Below are 21,448 nucleotides of genomic sequence, written 5' to 3'. Positions count from 1 at the left end.
ATGCTAAATTTATTTTTTAACAAGGATGTGTCGAACTACTTTAATAGCTCTAAAATAGTATTTTTCTCTTCAGCTCAAACCTGTTCTATCATTTTAACTATTTGGAAAATAAATTTGATATCTTTTAGAATGTACCAGGGCATGAAGGATTCTCAGTAGGAATTTCATGCCACAATAAATTATATTTTTAGAAATGTTTGAAATTTAGCTTGAGCCCGAGAAAGATGAAATTACTTTCTCTCATATGTAAAAATTTATGTTCAAGCAGAATTTAAAAATATGCCATCAATGATTATTTAAGTTGAACAGAATCAGAATTATGCTTTAATTCAATTTTATTCATTTGGATTAAAATTTAGTGAATTTTTTTAAAGTACAAAACATGGTCACATGATCCACTCTTTCAATAAAATTGCATGTTAGAATTTAAAGTGAAAAACTTGCAACTTAGAATTAAATGTGGAAATGGGAAGACATAAAGTATCCCAAAGAACAAAGTCAACATAAAGTCACATTAGGAAAATGGCCCTGTGATGGAAATGAGTGAACGTGTTAGAAAGGAAGGCGTAAAAAGAAGGCAAGACCTAAAATACCCAAAGTGATTAGATACTGTGTATGTGAGAGCAAGAGGTCCACTCTCTAAAAGTCTTCAGAGACATCGTTTCTACCATCTAGAATTTTTTTAAAAAAGGAAAAAACCACACGCACACAATTTATTCGCTTTTTGCTTTTCGTTTTTATTTTATTTATTTTTAAAGATTTATTTATTTTAGAAAGTGTGCACACAGGGAGGGGTGGTGGTGTGGGGGAGGGGTAAAAGGAGAGGGAGGGAGAGAATCTCAAGCAGACTCCCTGCTGAGCGTTGAGCCTCATGCAGGGCTCAATCTCAGGACCCTGAGGTGTGACCTGAACCAAAATCAGGAGTCAGATGCCCAACTGACTAAGTCACCCAGGAGCCCCGCTTTTTGTTTTTAACACACTCTTTTGTAGCACTCATTATAACCAGACACTAGCTACTAGCAAGGTATTTTATCAGCTTGTATCATTTTCCCAGCTACTCCACCAGGCAGGCATTGATATTACTACTGATGCACAAAGCAGGTAATAACTTGCCCGAGAGCACACAGCAGTAAACTGTGGAAGTGATATTCAAACACAGGCAGACTGATTCCAGAGTAAGTGCACAGAACCACTATACTTCATTACTTCTGTAGTAATTCAACAAGTAGCCAGTTCTTTGTCTACATTTATGCCCCATCTATCTTTATATTTTCGATTGTTGCAAAGTGTATATGTATTAAACTGAACTCTAATTTTAGCCAACATAACTTGCATTTTTTTTAATGTATTCCCTGAACACAATCGAGTAATTGTGGTTCCACTGGTGGAGTAAAATCTCACGTGTTCAAATACAAATAGTTTTTCCCCCAAAATTTTCTCTGAGAACATACCTTACAATTTAATTATTCCCAGGTTTTTTTGGAGAAGGCAAATGACAAATAACCATTAACAGTGTTAGTTTTGGATGATCACAGAGGTTACCTATAATCTTTATGCTTTTTTTAAGGGGTCAAACACAGATTTACTTATTATCTTTGGGACTAAAACCTTCCAATTGTGTTAGATGCCATTTTACATAAATCTTGTATAGATCATTTTAAAAAGCAAGAAAGTGAATGATTACATTACAGAGATCACATACTATAAAAATTCTCATAACTAAAACAGACACAAACAAAAAAGAGCAACAACAAAACTCTGAAACTTTCCTAATGTTAATCAAATAAGAACTTATAACTTGGGATAAAAGTTCCATGAGAGCATCATATATTGATTCAAAAACTTTCTGTGTCAAATAAACTATGTAAACTAAAAGATGAAGCTTTCTAAGAAATGACAAAGATACAATGACAAAGATACAACTCAATTGATAACAAAGAAATTGATACTGAAGATGCATAAGAAGCATTTAAATAAAATTGTTTCGTAGAATGTGAGTGAAAAATGTTCCTAAATTGAAATATCATTTTTAGCATGTGACATTAACTCATATCTATAACTAAATTTTTTAAAAGAAGTACTAAAGGGGCACCTGGGTGGCTCAGTCGGTTAAGGGTCTGCCTTCAGCTCAGGTTATGATCTCAGAGTCCTGGGTTCGAGCCCCACGTTAGGCTCCCTGATCAGCAGGAGCCTGCTTCTCCCTCTCCCTCTGCCTCTCCCCCTGCTTGTGTTCGCTCTCTCTCATTCCCTCTCTCTCAAATATATAAAGTTTTTAAAAAATAAAAAAATAAAGAAAAGAAAAGAAGTACTGAAAAGAGACACCTGACCTTTTCCTGTGTAATCTTAAAAGTTTGTGTCCGAAATTTTTATGGTTATATGTGCTAATTATGCAGTTTATGATATAAAAACTTTAAGTGTGTATGATTTTAAGTATTTTATACATAGAAGTTGTTATTTTCTTTAGCTGCTGTCTTCATTGTTTGAACAGCAGAAATGAAATAAGGAGGCTTGCTTCACTAGCTCTTTGTCTAATTCTGTATTCTGTTGAGTACTGCTCATGATTAAGAACCTCAATAAATGTTAAATGACAATATTGACTCTTGTACTCTCCTTTTAAATATACTTACCCTTGAAGCTTGCAGTGAATATGTGTACTTTTATTTTTATTAGAATATACATATTTCACAATTTAAAAAATTTGTTGCCCAAATAAATGTTTGTATATGTTTTATGTGTGTGTGTATCTGTCAGTATTAACAATTTTAAGTTATTAGAAGAATTGGGCTCACACATTTATTCTTGGAACTTGTGTCAAGTACCAACTAAATATACTATAACCTATGTTGGAAATGTTTGGGAAGCACAAAATAATGAAGCTATAATATTCTTAAGAAGAGAAAAATAAGCCCCACCAACTATAGACATTGCCTTGGAAATAATAGTCTATCATTAAATATTTTATGAGTATTTCACATAAAAATAGTGTTTAAGAATGTGTTGCAAAATATAGGATTATGTTCTGGAGAAATGTGGGTTTAGACTTACTCAAGAAGATGATCTCTATGATGAAATTTACAGAAATTGACTGACACCAATGAACAATGGTCCTAGGGGGGCACATACCACAAGTGTTAGGAAAAAAACCCTTACAAATGACTAGAATTCTCACAGTACTCTTAAGTGATACAAAATAGGACTTGTCTGGCTGGAGAAATGAGTGTGTGTGTGTGTGTGTGTGTGTGTGTGTATACACTAGTGTCTTGGAGTTAAAACGAGATGGAGTTGAATATCAAATTAAGAATTTATGTTTAAACTAATACATAACGGAATGTCCACTGGAGATGTTTAGTTGAAAGAAGATATTTTATAGAAATAATGATGACATGAAAATGGCCTTTAAGTAAAATAATCTTTGTAACTGTGTATGTGATGAATTAAAGCAGCAACAAATCAGATTCTAGGCAAATCAGAATAGAAAGATGACTATGTCAGTATAAAGAAGGAGTCTATACATGAGATGATAATAAGAATACAATCATGGTGTCCTTCTTGGAGAAAAGTGGGGACAATATATAGATATATATAAATTGTCAATATAGTAGGGCTCTCCAGAGGTTTCATTTGTGATTGTTAATTATATAAAAATATCCACTAGTGAGCTTCAAATTTGCATTTTTCTTTAAATTAAGAAAACCACATTCCCCGTTTAATTACCAGATTTGTAAGAAAAAAAAAATTAGGTACAAAATTAGGGGTGGGGTAGAATTATATAAATCAGTCTCAGAAGTAAGATAAAATGCTCTCAGTCCTAAGTGACTGGTCCATAGCGCCACCTTGTGTTGATGATCCAGTTTTTCGGTTTTGTTTTGTTTTGTTTCCAAAGACTAATTTCTTTGTGCTAAACAAAACACGGAAGAAAATATGGGTGATTTTGCCCTAATTTCAAACTAGTGAGAACCATGAAATAAGTAAAAAATAAGTATTTTTACATAATTCTTATTCACTAGTCAGTTTTTTTGCTCACTCTGTTGCAAATTAGTGCCTTTTTTTTTTAAACTAAAATGTGGTCAACTACTGGGGCCATGGAAAGGAATATTAGGAACAGGTGGATTCTGTACTAAATCTAAGGGTAGAACTAAACAAAGCATGTTGTTTCAGAGAAATGGTAATCAAAGAAGGTACATGACCAGGGTATGCATATTATTATATAACACTACAATTAATTCACATTAGGTAATCTATTTTTTCCATTAGTACCAAATTACTAATATTATAATGGAAAATTTTTGTGAATTCACTGTTTTGGGAATGATTGAAATGGGGACTGATGAAATCTATCTTTACCAAGTCTTTTTATTTATATCTAAGCCTTCATTATTTGAACTAATTGTTGATTACTATTGCTAATCAACAGCCAAATTAAGTCTCTCTCCATTAATCCCTGCAGAGCCAGTAGAAAAATGCTTGGGGAAGATAATTTAGACAATAAACCACAAGCCCTATTTCAAAAGCTACTATCCAAAATTGTCTCACAGGCTACAAGTCTTTGGATTGCATACTTTTTCTTCCTAGAAAATTATAGTAGCTGTTTCTTTCCTATCTTCCCTTGTCTCAATGAGTGATTCATTTAAGGGAAAATAAGCTTGAATTGGCTTTTTGTAAAACTTTCCTTTCCTACTGTCGAATAACCTCTATGCCCTTAAATATAGGCTGCTATTAAATGAGAAAATAAAGATAGCATATGAAATTTATTTAGACTGTAGTCTACCAAGATACCTATCCCTGAAATAAAAGTAGAATCCTCAGATACTTATTCAAGTAAGTATAACTTCTTAATGAAAAACTTAGACATACCAACACGCCTCTAGAGTCTTTATGTAATTATGAAACAAAAGGTTTAATGTGTTTTATACATAAATATTTATAATTATATATATAAACTTTAATATATGTCTCGAGTGTATATATAATTTATATGTATAATATATGTACAGTTCTACTGAAAACTGTATTTCCTAAGGTTGAGTGATGTCCTGATAATGAATAATGAGATTCTTTAAGTGTCAATAGTAAATAACTGAAGCAACTTACCTATTAAGGATAATTTTAGATTCTATGTAAATTTTACTATAGGCAACCTTCTTCCCATCTAGCACATAAGTCAATAAAATTTTCATTTTTGGGTTTGAGTATGTTAATTAAAATTTCATACTCTTAAGACCAATTCAACAATATTCTTAATTATTGTCAAAGAATCTCAGCTCTTCATAAAACACATTTCATAAATGACAAACAAGGAATTTGTCACTAACAATTATTCTGGATGTCATGTCTTTCCTTTTCATCATAAATATTCTGTCATTCCTTTGCAGAATGCATATTTTTGTCTATTTGAAGTGCATTATTTTTAGGGGAAAGCTGCTCAACAGATTAGGGAATTTGAGCTAGCCAGTGGAGAATTTAACTACATAAGCCCACTACACCTAATTATAAAAGATGAAGGCTTTAAAATTTGCATAATTGCAACTATTGGTAGGGGTCGGTAACATATTTGCATTATCTACTTATGTTCCATACCAACATTTTTAAGCACCACTTAAAAAAAAAAAAAAAAGTCTGCTAAGTCAGATGCTTGTAGGTGTCAGAACGTTGTAACCTAAAATGCAGGCAATGCCTTTTTCTACCCACATGCCTGGGTTCTGACAGCTTTCTAAAATCAATTTCTAGGTTTTGGTACTATTTTATCTTCTGAATTTTGAAATAAACAGTCTTTCTCTCTACAACTGTATGCGGCAAGACAAATGCCTGGGGCTTCTAAACCAAGTCCAGAGTACTCATGTATCCCTTTTGCAAATAATCATTCCATGTGTTATCATTCATAATAATTACTATTTAAAAAATGGAATTCTCAAAATCAAAGTGCAGAGATAGTCAAGAATAGTGCTTGGTTATAAAACTTATATAAAACCGTGTCTATCCCATAATACAAGAACATTTAGTTCTTGTTAGAAGATGTTTAATGGCTCTTGACTACAATATTTAAATTTGAAATTTGTGTCCGATGCATAGGAATTAGAAACAGTTTTCTACATAGCAGTAGAATATTCCAGAGAAAGAAAGGGAGTTGCATTTCAATCGACACAAACATAATAATGCTAGAAAAAATATAGTTTTTAGTTTTTCTATTTCTCTTTCATCAGCTTTCATGGAAAATAATTAACAATGAGTATAAAATTATTTTTGTTGCAAGAGGGTCACTAACATTACATCTAGGAAATATAAGCCATCTAGCTATTGTTTCCATTGTGGTTTTAATTTACCTACTATGGTTTTAGAGGTGTCTGCTTCTCAACATTTTCTTCTCAAAGTGCTCTTTTCTTGCCTCACAACATAGTTTTTAATATTTAGTTGAAAGTGAATATTTTGGTTTATTTTAGTAAATCCATTTTAGTAGTTTACCTGTCCTTTTCCATGAAAACCAGAACTCTGGTTTTCACTTCTGTGCTGTCTCCGTACTGAAATATTTTCCCTCTAAATTCCTATTTTGATTTTTTGTTTGCTCATTTTTATGAAGTTCTATGCAGCTATCTATTCTTTATACCTAAGATAATAATGTTTAGTTTTTATTACAATTCTCTAGGCTCTGCTCACTTTCTATTTGATATTCCCACTATGGCTATAGTAGCATGTGGCATAGAACAGGTAGTCACTATTAGTTGAGCAAGTAAAGAAATAAATGAAAAGCACTTGATATTACTTTGAGGACAACTAATATTTACTAGTAAAAAATGTAGAAGTAGGATCTATCATATTAACTAGATTGTTAAGGTTCTGCCACGAAGGTATTATTTGTGAAATACAGTTGTAATTTTGTGGAATCGTGGAAAGACAATGGACTCTTGAGTCACAAAAAGCAGGTTTAATCCAGGTTTAATTTCTCTAAGTTCTATAAACTTGGGCAAATGATTAGACTTCTTGGAGCTTCAGGTTTGGATTCTGTAAAATAGGGGCAAAATATCTGTCTTATTGGATTTTAACGATAATTAGAAATAATATAAGCAAGGTGTCTGGACTTTGCACATAGAAGCTATCAAATTTATGGTACCTATTATCATCATAATTTTTATTAGCAAAATCTCAAAATTGATTTATCAACCCCTCTTTAGATTTTCTAATTCAATTATTTCAGAAGGTATTTAGATATTTAAACAATTGCAGCTACAAAAAGATCATTTCCCTAAGATTCTAGGATTCTTTTAGCTTACAAAGTATAAAGGCCCTTGTGATAGATGCAGAGACTTCCCCGGACACCACCAGTGCTCTTGGTCTCCATATACTGAAGTATTTTCGTGTAGACTGAAGAGCACTTGCTGAAAACTCAACCAGCCATTTTCCTCGGTGTCTCTGCCTGCAATGGAAAATGTCCCCTCTCCTCTGTCTCCATCCCCTTGAAGTCTGGCAGAGGCGCCTCTTGTATCAGGAAAATATTGTCATGGGGTGAGGAGAAGGAACGGAGCACAGCATAAAGGTATTTCTTCTAAGTATCAATCTACAAGTATTTAATTCAAAATGTTCAATGTCCAGGGCACTAATGTGATCACAAACTTCCATTCTCTAATACATAGCATCACAGGGGACATGTGATCACCTTGAATGTGACTTTTTTTAAACGTTTTGATAAAAGTTTAACATAAACTTACAAAATAATCATAGTCATGCAAAGAGACAGAATAGAGGACTAAAATCATAGAATATTAAATCTAGAAATGACCACTATTAGAAATCATTTTATAGGGGCGCCTGGGTGGCTCAGTTGGTTAAGCATCTGTCTTCAGCTCAGGTCATGATCTTAGGGTCCTGGGATCATCGAGCCCTGCTCCAGGCTCCCTGCTCAGTGAGGAGTCTGCTTCTCCCTCTCCCATGGCCCTCCCCCCACTCATGCACATGCTCTCTCTCTCAAATAAATAAATGAAATTTTAAAAATCACAAAACATTTTTAAAAAAGAAATCATTTTATAGATGAGAAAAGAATTCTCAAGGGATTGGATGACTTCCTTCAGCAGATTTGCTAAATGAGAATGGTGACTCCAGGATCAGAATTAGATTCTTTCTATGTATTGCTCTAGGTGTCTTCTACTAGACTATTCTTAAGCATGTACCTGTACCTGTGAAGCAAGTAAGGCTTATTGCCCCTCCAGGAACATAGTGACCTGAGACAGCTAGTAAGTCTCTTGAGTGCAAAAGAAGTCTAGCTCAGATCTGACCATCTGTGAAATCTCTTTTAGCTTCTATGTTTTTTGGGGGATTGTGTATTAAGTTTTTTATTTTAATTCCAATAGAGTTAACATACACTGTTGTATTAGTTTCAGGTGTACAATGTAGTGATTCAACACTTCGCTACATTACTCAGTGCTTTTTAACCTCTTACTTTCATCTTGTCTCCCAGTAGACTCACAGGTGCTATATATGATGCAACACTGTGTCTATTTGGAGTATACTTCTTTGATATTAAGAAGTTTCCAAGAGGGAACATTTTAAAACGAGTTCATACAAGTAAATGTGTCATTCTTGACCAGCTCAATGTTTAGTCAGATAGAGGGACTTAGAGATAACGAGTTAGGAAAGGGAGCTTGTAAAAAAAAGAAAGCATTTTATTTCCAAAATGAGTCATGCTTTGTAGAGTTAGAGTCTGGGGAGTCAAATGTCAATTTTTTTTAATTTATTTTTTTTACCATACAAATGTAACTGGAAGATAATGTATTCATTATAATGCTATATTCATAAAAAAACCCAAAACAACATTTGCTCACAAATCAAATATGACAAGAAGATGCATTTCCTCTAATTAAAATCATTTGTGATATCCTGGCAACTCCCAATGATTGAAATTGCCCAGGAAATGAGGCTGTTTTAATTGGCTCCTGGTGAATACGTCCATTTACTTCACACTTACAGCAAATCCTGAGATTTTTCACTTTCCTTGCCTACGTTTCCTTCAGCTTCTGCTCTCCTGAGGTAATGTTCAAGCCCAGCATTTTCTGTAACTTGATTCCTCAGCACTTTCTAGGACAGAAAGGTATCAATGAGCCTCTAGTTTTATTGTTAACTCCTTCAGAGTAGAAAAGAGCCTTTTTATCATTTTCAGTCATAGAAATAAAAAGCATATAGCCACATTTTCTTTCACATCAAGTCAGAATATCACCATCAAGTATGACAAAATCTAGACTCACATTTCTCTGAGCATCCAAAAGAAGTGCATGTGCGTGTGCGTGCTGTGTGTGTGTGTGTGTGTGTGCATGTGCGTGCTGTGTGCGTGTGTGTGCGTGTGTGTGTTTGTGTATGCGTGCGTGTGTGTGCTGTGTGTGTGTGTGTGTGTGTGTGTGTATTTCCTGTCATATCTTCACCTTGATAATAACAATAGCGTATGGCTCTGCACGAGTGTTTTTCTCACTGCAGATTTTGATTTGCTGGTTTTTGAACCCTTGACAAATTTGGTGACACTGTGGCTGATCCACTTTATCCCTGCTTTGTTTGGGCATGGTCTTGCTCTCTGAGGCTCCACTTCCCCGTTTCATTGACTTCAGGAAAAGGTTCATTAGGCCTGATCTCGCTTAGTCTTTTTTCTTCCTCCCCTTTCTTCTCTCTTCTCCACGCTGGACTCTGGGGCTCTTTATTCCTCAGGTCCCCTGTAGGTTAAGCCTAAGCTCTTAGCCTCTCTTCTCTTTAACTCACAGTCAGCGTTGGCATCTGTATTCCGTAACCCTCCATATAAATAAATAAAAGCAGGTACCAGCCTCCCAAATCTCCAGGTCTAGCCAGACAAACAGCTTGAGACACAGCTCCTGTCACAATTTCATATCACCTTGGAGCAAAAACTCCCCGATGCCATTGAGATGCATCTGACTGTAACTTAAATTCCCTGGTGTTTAAGTCTGCCAGACTCCTACAAAGCTCTACATAACCTACAAATAATTAACATCTAAAGAAAGACAAATTATGGGCATAAAGGATGCACTAAGGCAGAAGGAATGGATGTACCTGTCCATGGGATAATTAAGAGTTTCTGTGGAGATTTTTATGCTTTTGGAGGGTCTGACCTGTCAGTAGACAACAGTTTGAGTAGTTGGATGGGTAATTTGCATTTGCCATGATTTTTCATTCCTCATTCAGTGTATCCATGATTCTCACGCTTTATAAAAATTCTGCGTTTTTCAAATAGTATGCTCCTTTGAAATTATTCCAAAATGATGATTGTTTGAAAATGAAACCCGTGGGGGGAAGGGCAAGTACTGTAGCTCTTGTGAAGTTTTGTTTCTGCCTCTGTTTTTAAACTTGAAGTTTACACAAAGGTGAACTATTCATTTTACCAGTTCATAAAACATTATCATTCTCGGTGTATGTAAGTCCCCTATCTTGGTGATTTGGTTGGTTGGTCATCTGATTATTTTTTTTAAGTTCCCTTTCCCCCATTTGTTCCTTAACCACACTCATCACTCCCTGAATGGGCAACCATTTGAATGTGTAAAGGCTTTGTATTATAGCGTGTTCTTGCAAAATGTGCATTGTGTTACGTGCATATATTTTAAAATAAATAACTTTATCTAACTCTGTTTCCTACTTTTACCTTCTGTTTTTAGCAGCCTGTTTTTAGATATATTACTAGTTCATTGTTCGTAAGGGTTCCCAGTGCTCATGCTGTGCACCTACCACATTTTGCCTCTTCATTAGAGGTCTGAACTTTATTTATGAATAAAGAAAAACACACAGATATCCTAAAGGTTTTTCTTTTTTTTCCTTCCTCTGGGAGTTTTTTTGTGTCCGTGCTGGGTGAAGGGGCTATCATGACCTAATTTAAGGATGGAAACAAAAGGAGAAAGGATGCGAATCACAATTATGAATTGTTTGGAATAAATAGGATTAAGGCTTAGATGTTTTAGATTCGATATTGTATAGCAGCAGGGCAAGCTTACATCTGTTCAGACTTTCTAGATGCTAACCATGGCTCATCTACTCACCAACTTTGTAAACTTAGGTAAGTTACTTAACCCTTTAAGTATCAGTTTCTTCATCTGTAATATGGACCAAAAACTTATGATGTACTATATGTTGGCTAACCGAACATAATAAAAAATAAATAATTAAAAAACAAAATTAAAAAATAATAATATATTTCTTGTACCAATCCAGATAGACTATATTATGCTGCTATAACAAACCACCCCCAAATCTCAAGGGATTAAAACCGCAGAAACTATTTCTTGCTCATGTTACGTGTCTATCTCTCAGGGCTGTCTGGGAACTCTCCTCCATGTTGCTTTCATCCTCACCACAGGATCTTGGTTGATGGAGCAACCACCATATAGATTTCTGGTTGCTGAGAGAGAAGGAAAGGAGAGCTCTGGAATCTCACAGAGTGGATTACTCAGGCCACAGGTAACAACTATACTTCTGCTTACAAGTTCTTGGTCATAGGACCCTACTTAGCCCCAGAAGGTCATAAAGGAAAATCTCCCTAAGTGCCCAGAAGTTGGAGAGCCTGAAATAGTCAGTGAACATGCTTAATGGCTTCCGTATGCCTCACATAATTGTTTGAGGATTAATGGGGTTATTTCTTATGAAGTGGTTAGCATAATACCTAGAGTACAGTAGACACTGAATAAATACTAGCTGTTATTTTATAGTACTTAATAAGATATATAAAGCCTTTCATGTTTTCCCAGTACTCCCTAAACACTGCATTATATCATTTCCAAGTCTTTTCCCCCTTCACATCCCATTAGAGAAATAAGCCAACACTCCCTTTCAGGTGAGCAGTATCTTTCAGTATCTTGACCCTCACTCCTTTTCTCTTGGCTTTTTCCCAGCCACTGATTCCTTGCCAATTCTGCCATCATAACTATATCTTGCCCCTTGGATCTACTTGTGCTATTGGTCTTGGTGACAATTGGCTCACAGCTGTATTTACTATAGCTTTATTTATATGTTTTGTCAAATAAATAAAATATTGTCTAAACCAGCACTTTTTTAAGACTAAAAGGGGGGCAGTAAGTCAAAACCGGGAATGTTTCAGGGAAGATTAGGTGGATAGTCACTCTACATTGCTGATTTTAGCAAGAAATTAACAGGCTGCTTTAACAGCTTGCTGTGGTCCCTTTATTCCATAAGGTGTCAGCTCACTAGACTCTTTCTAGCCTTGAGGATTTTCACATTTTTCAAGATAACCTCAAGCACCACTTTTGCTGGGCATCCTTTTCCAATTTCCTCTTTCCTCCAGTCAGTGCATTCTTTTCCAAAGCAAGAGGAATATACTTCACATTGTATGAAAATTGTTTACATGCTTATCTCCTAAAGCTCTGAAGTCCTTGAACACAGGGATCTCATTTCATTAGTCTTTGTATCCCTAGGAACCTACAAAGTCCTGACACATGGTAAGCAATCAATGTTTGTTGCACGGATGAATGCAGTCCTAGAAATGTAATACCTTAATTAAGGAGACCAAATCTTTAATGGGTTGGGAAGTGGGTATTTTAGCCATTGTGGGAGAAGAGCTGGAGACAGATTTTGAGGAAGAAGGTATTTCAGTATTGTCTTAAGACTTCTTGTCAATCAACGTTTTTGTTTACATTCAAATGCTTATTCTAATTGATTCCTAGCAGCATTTGAAGTCCGTAGTTTGTAAGAATTACAGTGCTCTAATACTATCTCTATAGGCTGGTTTTAGATGTTCAAAAACTGCAGATATTTTATTAATAATAATAGTAGTACTAATAATCACATGACTCTTTAGAGAATTTAGGCCCTTTAATAAGCTGGCACTTTTTTTTTTTTAATTGAAAAAAAAAAAAGCCCACAATCCCATCACTGACAGAATTTACCTGACTTCCTAAAAAGGCCTTCGCAAAAAGGCTGGTGGTAAAACTTTTTAAAAAGACCAAAAATTTGCACAATAGTTCCATAGCCTCTGTAACTCGCATTAGGATCCATTTTCTTTATATTATGCCCCCTTTATTTTCCCACCCAAGGCATTCCATTATTGCAAGAACCCCTCTACCCCCAACACTAGCCTCTTGCACCTCTGATGCATGCATCTACATTCACGGGGCCAGTGCCTGCAAACCAATAATTAGATCACATGATTCCCTTTATCAAAAATTATTAAGGTGGATCTTTATCATTTGAAAATTAAAGGACAGCCTGTCATTGAAATCCTTCATCAGTTAGATCCAACTTACCTTCCCAGACTCAAGACCTACTACCTTTCACCAGAATTCCTACTCTTTAGTGACGCAATTGCCTGCCTAAATGTACTAGGTACTTGCACAACTCTGTCTTTTTTCCACGTTGTTTCTTCCTTCCTTCTAAAAAAAAACTCTACTTTTTCAGTATTCAACTTAGATGACACACTCTCCTTCCATTTCATTTCCATGTATTTACAAATTTTACCTTTGTTTAGCTTTTATATCTCAAATGGATTTTAAGTTCCTTGACAATTTTTATGTCTCACTTATATTTATTCCTTTTAGCACCTAGTTAAGCTTCTGCATATTATCATTACTGGTTTTTAAACGGATTTGAATTAATTGTTGTAAAATGACTTATTGCATTAGAGTTCCAATTCTGAACAAAGACAATTTTTTAAACTGTCATACGTGGGGGATGGACTGGACTTTCACAAGAGTTTCATCTTTCTCAAATGATTTTACCCAGGTACATATTTCTAGGCTGAAATCAATCTTTCTTATTTCTTGATTTCATTTTTTTCTTTACATCAAGATTTATTAAAAAAATAGAATATGCTCTATACAAATATAAAAATGTTTTGCAAAGTATACACAATGATCATGAACTTGAAATTGTTAATATTATTTGACACTAAACGTCTAATAATAATATAAGGTGATGCATAATGCCTATAATAGTGACATCTGGTGGCTCATAGGAAATGTTACATTAATCTACCAATTTTAATTTCTACATGTATTTCTATTCTCATAAGATAGTTGCCTTTGTCCCTGTAAATTAGTCTTAGTTTTTCAAAATATTGGCTTTGTGTGTTACTGAGAAAATTAATATTATGCTATATGTTTTATTCTCTAATATGCACAGGTCTTAAGTACACATGGTTAGTTAGTAAAAGGCTAAATTGCAGGCCTGAGTTCTTCTTATGAGTACAGGAGGGAGAAGGTGGAAGAATGAATTAATAGCAACTGTAATTCGTATTACTGTAACTCTGAGTACAATACTCCCTAAACATCCCTGGTCACCTAGAACATATATGTCAAAATCTATCTTTTGTACCTAGTTGGTGGAACAACGATTTAAAAAAAATAGAAGATTGGAGTTCCAGACCAACTCTACCCCTGCTGAATTTTGTGACCTTGAATCAGTCCTTTAATTCCTTGGGTCTCAATTTTCTCATTGGGAAGATTTAGACTAGATATCCTCCATCTTGAAAATTCTTAATGACAGGGACTTAATAGATAGTGATGGTTAATTACAATGACATAGCTCTCCTCTGATATTTGGCTTTTGGTGCATAGAGGATAAGTATTTTTAAAAATGATAATAAGGCTTCTTCACATTTATATTCAGTATTCATGTAACATCCATTATCAGAGTACCCAATGGGATAACTCAAGATTCCCAGGACCACTGGCAAGGAGCCAAAGCTATTACAGTCACATTTGTGAATAAGTTAGAAACAGCTTAGGCTCAATTTCTCACACTCAAGAATTGACTAAATGTACCTGCTGCTCTATCCTCATTCAGTAATTTCCAAAGTCTATTAGAGAATAGATTCATTAGAATCATCTGGGCACTTGTTCAATATATGTCTCTCATGCGCCCCACTAAACCTACCGAAAGGAGATGACTGGAAGCCATATTTTTAACAAACTCTCCTGATGATAAGGATGGTTATCCTGGTTTGGGTACTACTTACTATCACAACCCAGAAACCACTAGATTCAGACAGAAAGGGAAACTGGTACCATCTACTTGATAAAAGACAAGCTCCTTTAAATCAGGACTTATAAACTGAAGTGTCTACAGGGCTCACCCAAGTAACTTAAATGGGAAAAAATGGCCAAGTAGAAATTAAGGAGAACTCGGGAGAACATGCCCCATGTAAAGTAGATAGCTTTTCATTAGCTCAGTGGTTGCCAGGAGGCAAGCTTCCCAGGGTTGCCCTGTGCTTTGTAAAAAGAAGATGGAAAATAGGATTCTTACGTGAAATCTCCAATATGTAGGAGTTGGAACTAATTCAATGTGAGCCAAATGAAACACATTTGTGGCTTCAAGTTTATATTCTCTATTCGTGATCCAATTCTCGCTGTGCCCTCTGCATCACACTTCTCTCTTTTTCAGCTCCACTGCATTTTTCAGTCTAATGTGTTTAACCAGCCTGACGATCCTACAGAAAACCCCGTATAGAATGGCTATTCCATCTTTTCTGTTGTCATATCCTTTCAAATTCTTCTAAAAATTGTTAAAACCTTGTTTCTTCCATAAAGTATTTTGGAATCGCACTTTCTAAACCATTGCCAGTGCACTCTTCTCAAGCATTATGCCCAAATATCTTTTCCGAGTCCATTATTTAACCAATATTATTATAGGTGTTATTCACCCTCACATAATACTCTTATAAGCTTTAGCTTAAATAAGTGGAGATAATATTTCCAATAATAAGTTTTCATTAGTGACTAAGTATATTATATACAATTAGCCTTCACATATAAATTTCAATGTTTAAACCTTATTATTTATTCCTTATTGAGTGCCTATTACTTGCTTACCATTACCCTGATTAAAAGCAAATACTGTGAATAGCTGTCTTCATTCTAAAGCAAGAGTCAGAATGTTGCAAATAAACGAAAAGGACTTTTCCCAATAAGAAAATTGAAAAGAAGCTTTACAATGAGGTGTTCCTGTGAACCTGGATCCTAAGACAGTATGAAAGAAAGCCTCTGCGGCAAGCGGCAAAGCAAAAGACTTAAAATAGAAACCCAGAAACTTTTCATAAAATAAACACTACACCTTATGCTAGAAAAAAATTCTAATAATTAACCAAAGGTAGTTAGCCAACCTTTTTGTTTGTTTTTCACTTGATTGTTTTTCGTCGTGATGAGTGGTTGCATCAGGTTTCCAGGTGACAAGGAATCCCTTCAAATTCCCTGAAGAGAAAGAAAGGAAAATAAAAGCATATTACTCTGAGAGAAGATCCCTAATAACAGTATGAGGACTGAGGCACACCAAAGCACTATCAATTATCTCCACATATTCGAATTGGTCATCCAAAGGGACTTCGGGATTTATTGTAACCTGGAATGCATCCAAAAGCCACTATTTCTGAATACGTGACATATCACCAGGACTCATATCATTGTAAAATGATATGACTCGATTAATTTGAATGAAGATAAAAGATATCTAAATTTTATGTCCTATAATAAGCATCACTGATATGACACATTAATAGAATTTATAGAGGTTGATGATTTATTGAATATTAGCTACAATCATAGCCTTATATGAGATGATGGAGAAAGAATAGAAATAAAAACAAAAGATCATTTCTACTCTAGAGTAGCTTAAACTTTATTTTAAAAATACAAATTAAGTATAGGCATAAAGATACCTTAGAACAAAGTAGAATTCCAAATGAATTGTGTATTTTGATGAGAATTTGGTCCACTGAGTTTTGGGGAAGTAAAGATTCAGAGTACAGTGGCAGTTGCTAGGGAAATTAAATGAGCTATTTTTAAATTGTCAGCATAGCTAACTAAGTTCAAGTCTTCTAATTCATTCAATCATTTATTCATTCAACAAACATTTGTTAAGTGCTTTTCTGCATTTTTATTAAGAGGCAATGCATTCACATGGCTCAGAAATTTAAAAAAATGTATTAAGTGTCACTACTGCTTCATCCTCATATAATCCCATAAGTGATCATTTTTATTAATTTATTTCTTATCCTTAGAGTTCATTTATGCAAATGCAAGAAAATATTAATGTGATTTAGTAGATTAAGCCCTTTAGTATACAAAAGATAGTGTATTGTAAACGCTGGTCTTTATCTTACTTTCAGTTTTATAAAAGTCTCCTATAAAATTGAATAATATCCCACCCCATGATTATACCATTGATTAACCCATCCCCTCTAGATGGATACAGGTTATATCCAATTTCTTGCCAATATCAACAGTACTAACTTTGCTCCGATAATAATCTTGTAGATGAGTGTTCTTATTCCTTGCCTTTTTTTTTTTTTTTTAACCAATCTCCTTCAATAGATTCTAACACTCTACTAACACATACATTACCATTTGTTCAAGAGAAAAGAGGGTTAGGACTGGGTCCATGGAGCAAAAAGTAAAAGAAGAGAAGAGGCGACAGAACAGAAGACGTGGAAGAGTGGAGAGGCTCTACTCTGAATACTGCCTCTTATTGGAGCATTATTTCCCTTTCTGGGGGAGCAGTAGTTCTGAAACTAAAATATTATCCAATTGTGAAAACTAAAAATCCTGCCATGGCTGACTATAAAATATAAAGGAAAATAGTAAAAAAAAAAAAAAAAAAAAGCTAAGCCGCCTTTGATGATATACGTATACATATGTACAATTTTATGTACATATTTACATGTGAAATTATATATACTTCTGTTACATGTTAAATATAACATATAATTTTAAACTTGATATATATATGTATATTATTGCTGTTAGTAACATCCCTTAACGTAAATCACAGCACGAATTATCCTCCATTTCCTTTGAAGCAATTTTAAGAAACCTTAGTGCAACTTAAGGGAAAGATGACATTTTTGTCTATCCACACCTCAAATGATCATTTTTTTCCTAGTAATAACCATCTTTTCTATCTTAATCTCTTATTGGTATTAAGTTGTGGATCATTACACAGTCAAAGTGTTAACTGAATCATGTCATGTCCCATGGAGTTTTATCACGTTTAAATTTTCAAAACTTGACTACATGCAGGAAAATGAAAGGTATTAAAAAAAACCAAAGCCCAGGTTCTTCCCAAGCTCTGACAGCTTGAAAGGAACTCCAACAGAGAAACAAGTAAAATGAAAACTCCTGGAGCCTTAGCCCACCCATACAAGACTCTAATTGGCAGCCTTCATAGGGAATTTGTCAGTCATTCCAGTCCCATATACTGTATTTCCTGATTAACTTTGAAAACACGGACATTATTGGACACTGTAATATGTCTCAAAATAAAAATAACAGTTAAATATTTTACAAGAGTGTGCATCCAATGTCTACATTTATTTTAAAACACACTTTTTACATATTTCTTTATCACCTTTTGTTAGAACTGTTGCTTGCATATCTACTTCAGATCCTAGTCCTTTTGCAAATGAGATCATGTTCATGGCTCATTTAGTAAATTTATCTTTTAAAAATGCCTCTATCTAAATGTAAAATATTTCAAAGCCCTTCTCAGCAATGTGGGTGCATAAGAGAACACACCTGACATACATTTTTGAAAACTTAAAAGATCTTTTGCTAATTGAAAAAAAAAATTGCTGCTTCTTTAGAAGATCTCAAAGAACTTCAAAATTATCTGGTTTTAAAATCCTGTACACTTGTGAGGAATCAATATTATTTTGAAGAATATGTGACTTCAGAAAGCTCAGAGTCAGTGGTAGAGCTCAAAATAGAACCAATGAATCTTGGCTCTCAATTTGTGTCTCTAGCTAACCACATTAACTGGACAATTTTCTTTCATCTGTGTATTATTAATAACATAATATCCTATGACACAACAGACTAATAGCCTCTTTGGAGAATTACCTTAGAGTTATGTGGTACACCTTTTTAAAGAACATGTTATGTGCAGATATATATATCTCATGACTGTCACGTAATTAAATAATTGCCGCCTATTTAGATGAAGGTTTTCACTTTCAATACTCTTAGTCTTATAAATAGGTATAAGCCACTTGGAACAATGATACATCTTAAATTTACAGAGTAGCTTTTCTTAAAGAAACTCCAGTTTTCTCATACCCAGATACCTCAAGAAAAGGAAGGTATTTAGGACTTCCACATCCTAACTTTATTTTAGGTTTGAGTTTCTGGGTTGAATAAATTACTGCCTCTGGATCCAAAGGAAATTAGTATTAGGCAGGACTTTAAACCCAGGCTATTCAACTTTCATTCAAGACCAGTGAGTTTTCCAACTTGTATGATTTGTGCTTAAAGTTTAGTGCTGTTAGCTATTCAAGTATCATGATAACTTCACTATATTTCATACATTCAAACTCTTCCCTTAGTGGTAATAACAATGTGCTGTTAGGGTTTTCTTTTTCTCTATTTCTAATTTCTTCTATACCTTAAATGAAAGTTTTCCTTAACAGTCTTTCCTTGAACTTCCTCCTTTCTTTCTGACATAAACTTCCATGGCGCAATTATTACTAATGCAAAGCTCTGTCCAACATATATAACACTAGCTTCACCTTACTCCTGAGAGTTCTTTGCTTTCTAGCCATTTCCTTCCTGGTTTTCATTAGCAGCTCAAATTCAACATGTCCTAAGCTTTCCTTAGCTTTTTGCTCTTGAAGGTATCAGCCGCATATACTCTGTAATCCCATATGCAAAAAAAAAAAAACACCTAGTTTCTTTACCAGATTGTTTTATAATTATATCTTAATAGGTCTTTTATCCAGCGAAGCTGCAAGTTCCTCATGAACACGGTCTTATTCATCTTTGTTGTCCTGGTAGATAGCACAGTAGAGCACTTGGCAGATGTTCAATTAATTTTTGGCGACTGACTGAATGAATGATCATTGGGTAAAGGTCTGGTAAACTTTCAGGTTATATAAGACGGAAGGAGATCAATTTCATGCAAGAAAAATAATGTAAGCTTTGCCTTTTAAAAAGTTGCCAGAGAATGAATTATTAAAATCCACTATATTAATATACTAGAACACCATTGCAATGTGTATCATTATTATGTAGTTTGGGGATATAATTTTAATAAAATTATATTCTCTTGATGGAGCAGCTTCAACAATAGGTGTTAGTCTCTTAAAGTCAGTCTTAGGAAGGACCTTCATTATATTCAAGTTTATGTTAGTAAAGTGCTAGGTATTTATAATTAAGAAAGAAATACAATTAAGACAAAAGCATTTCCAATCAAATAGGATTTGATTATCCATTAATGCTAAATGGGAGGTTCATGACCTGAGCCTAATGGGCCCTTTACAAGTTGTAGCGGACAATTAAACAACTCAGCAGTGAAACTGACATTGAAGAGCAGATTTTGCCTGCCAGCCACTCCCAGGGTTTAGATTTCACTGGATCATGTTCCGAAAGGTCAGCACTGGCCAGATGACCAGTCCAGAACTGCAGATGGCAATGTGGTCACCTGACCACTCTGGGGCTCCCCAACCTGCTGCGCAGGCTCAAGTTCACTGAAAGGTCATGGCAGGCCCTGTGTCACTCCTCAGGAATACCGTAATTACTGGGTATGCTCTCTTCTCCATTATGTGGAATAAGGTAGATAATTTTGGTCTCCCAGCCAGAGGATAAAACACCAACAGTGTTTTAACAGTTGCAAGATCGCAGCTTAGCTGTAGGAAGCAGCCCAATGTGGGCCAGCTTCCCTCAGAGGAATGTCCAAGTTCTGTAAACGAATCAGCACTGACATGCTTGCCAGAAACTTGGGAGATATAACACCTGCATTCAAGTCTACTATGCCAATTACAAGCCTTACATCCTTGTGCCAGTCATGTCATCTCCTTGAACCTCAGTTTTATCTCGAGCTCTAGAGGGGAGAAAATAGGATTGTACCTCTCCTGCCCTGACAACTTCAGAGAGTTGAGAAACATAGCATGTAAGTCATTGCCAAATATCTGGTGACACACACACATACTACCCATTTTCTTTGTGTTTGAATGAGTCTTTGTATGGTTTTCCAGAGGAAAAAAGTGAAAAAAATGTTTTTCTTACTTTTTTTTAAGATTTTATTTATTTATTTATTATTTATTTATTCGACAGAGAGATAGCCCAAGTAGGCGGAGCGGCAGGTAGAGAGGGAGAGGGAGAAGCAGGCTCCCCACCAAGCAGGGAGCTTGACACGGGGCTCCATCCCAGGACGCTGGGATCATGATGCGAGCTGAAGGCAGACGCTTAACCGAATGAGCCACCCAGGCGCCCCTGTTTTTCTTATTTTTAAGCCATACAAGTTAGGCTTAATGAGCATGCGAAATTGCATTTATTAACCCTAAACTCTTTAAAAAGAGACCCAAAGCAGAACAAGTTGACCTAAGAAAATCTTTGGTCAGTGATTCTCTTGCTCAAATGTTGCCCAACCTAGTAGGGAAATGAAACTAACTTTAATTTTGAATATTTTTATACCCTCAGAATCAGAATTAGGAAATATATGTTTGAATGTGGCTTGGAACTATCGTATTATTTATGTT

The sequence above is a fragment of the Zalophus californianus genome, chromosome 3, assembly GCF_009762305.2.
Source record: "Zalophus californianus isolate mZalCal1 chromosome 3, mZalCal1.pri.v2, whole genome shotgun sequence".
Taxonomy (NCBI): Eukaryota; Metazoa; Chordata; class Mammalia; order Carnivora; family Otariidae; genus Zalophus; species Zalophus californianus.
This window is presented reverse-complemented; position numbering follows the sequence as displayed.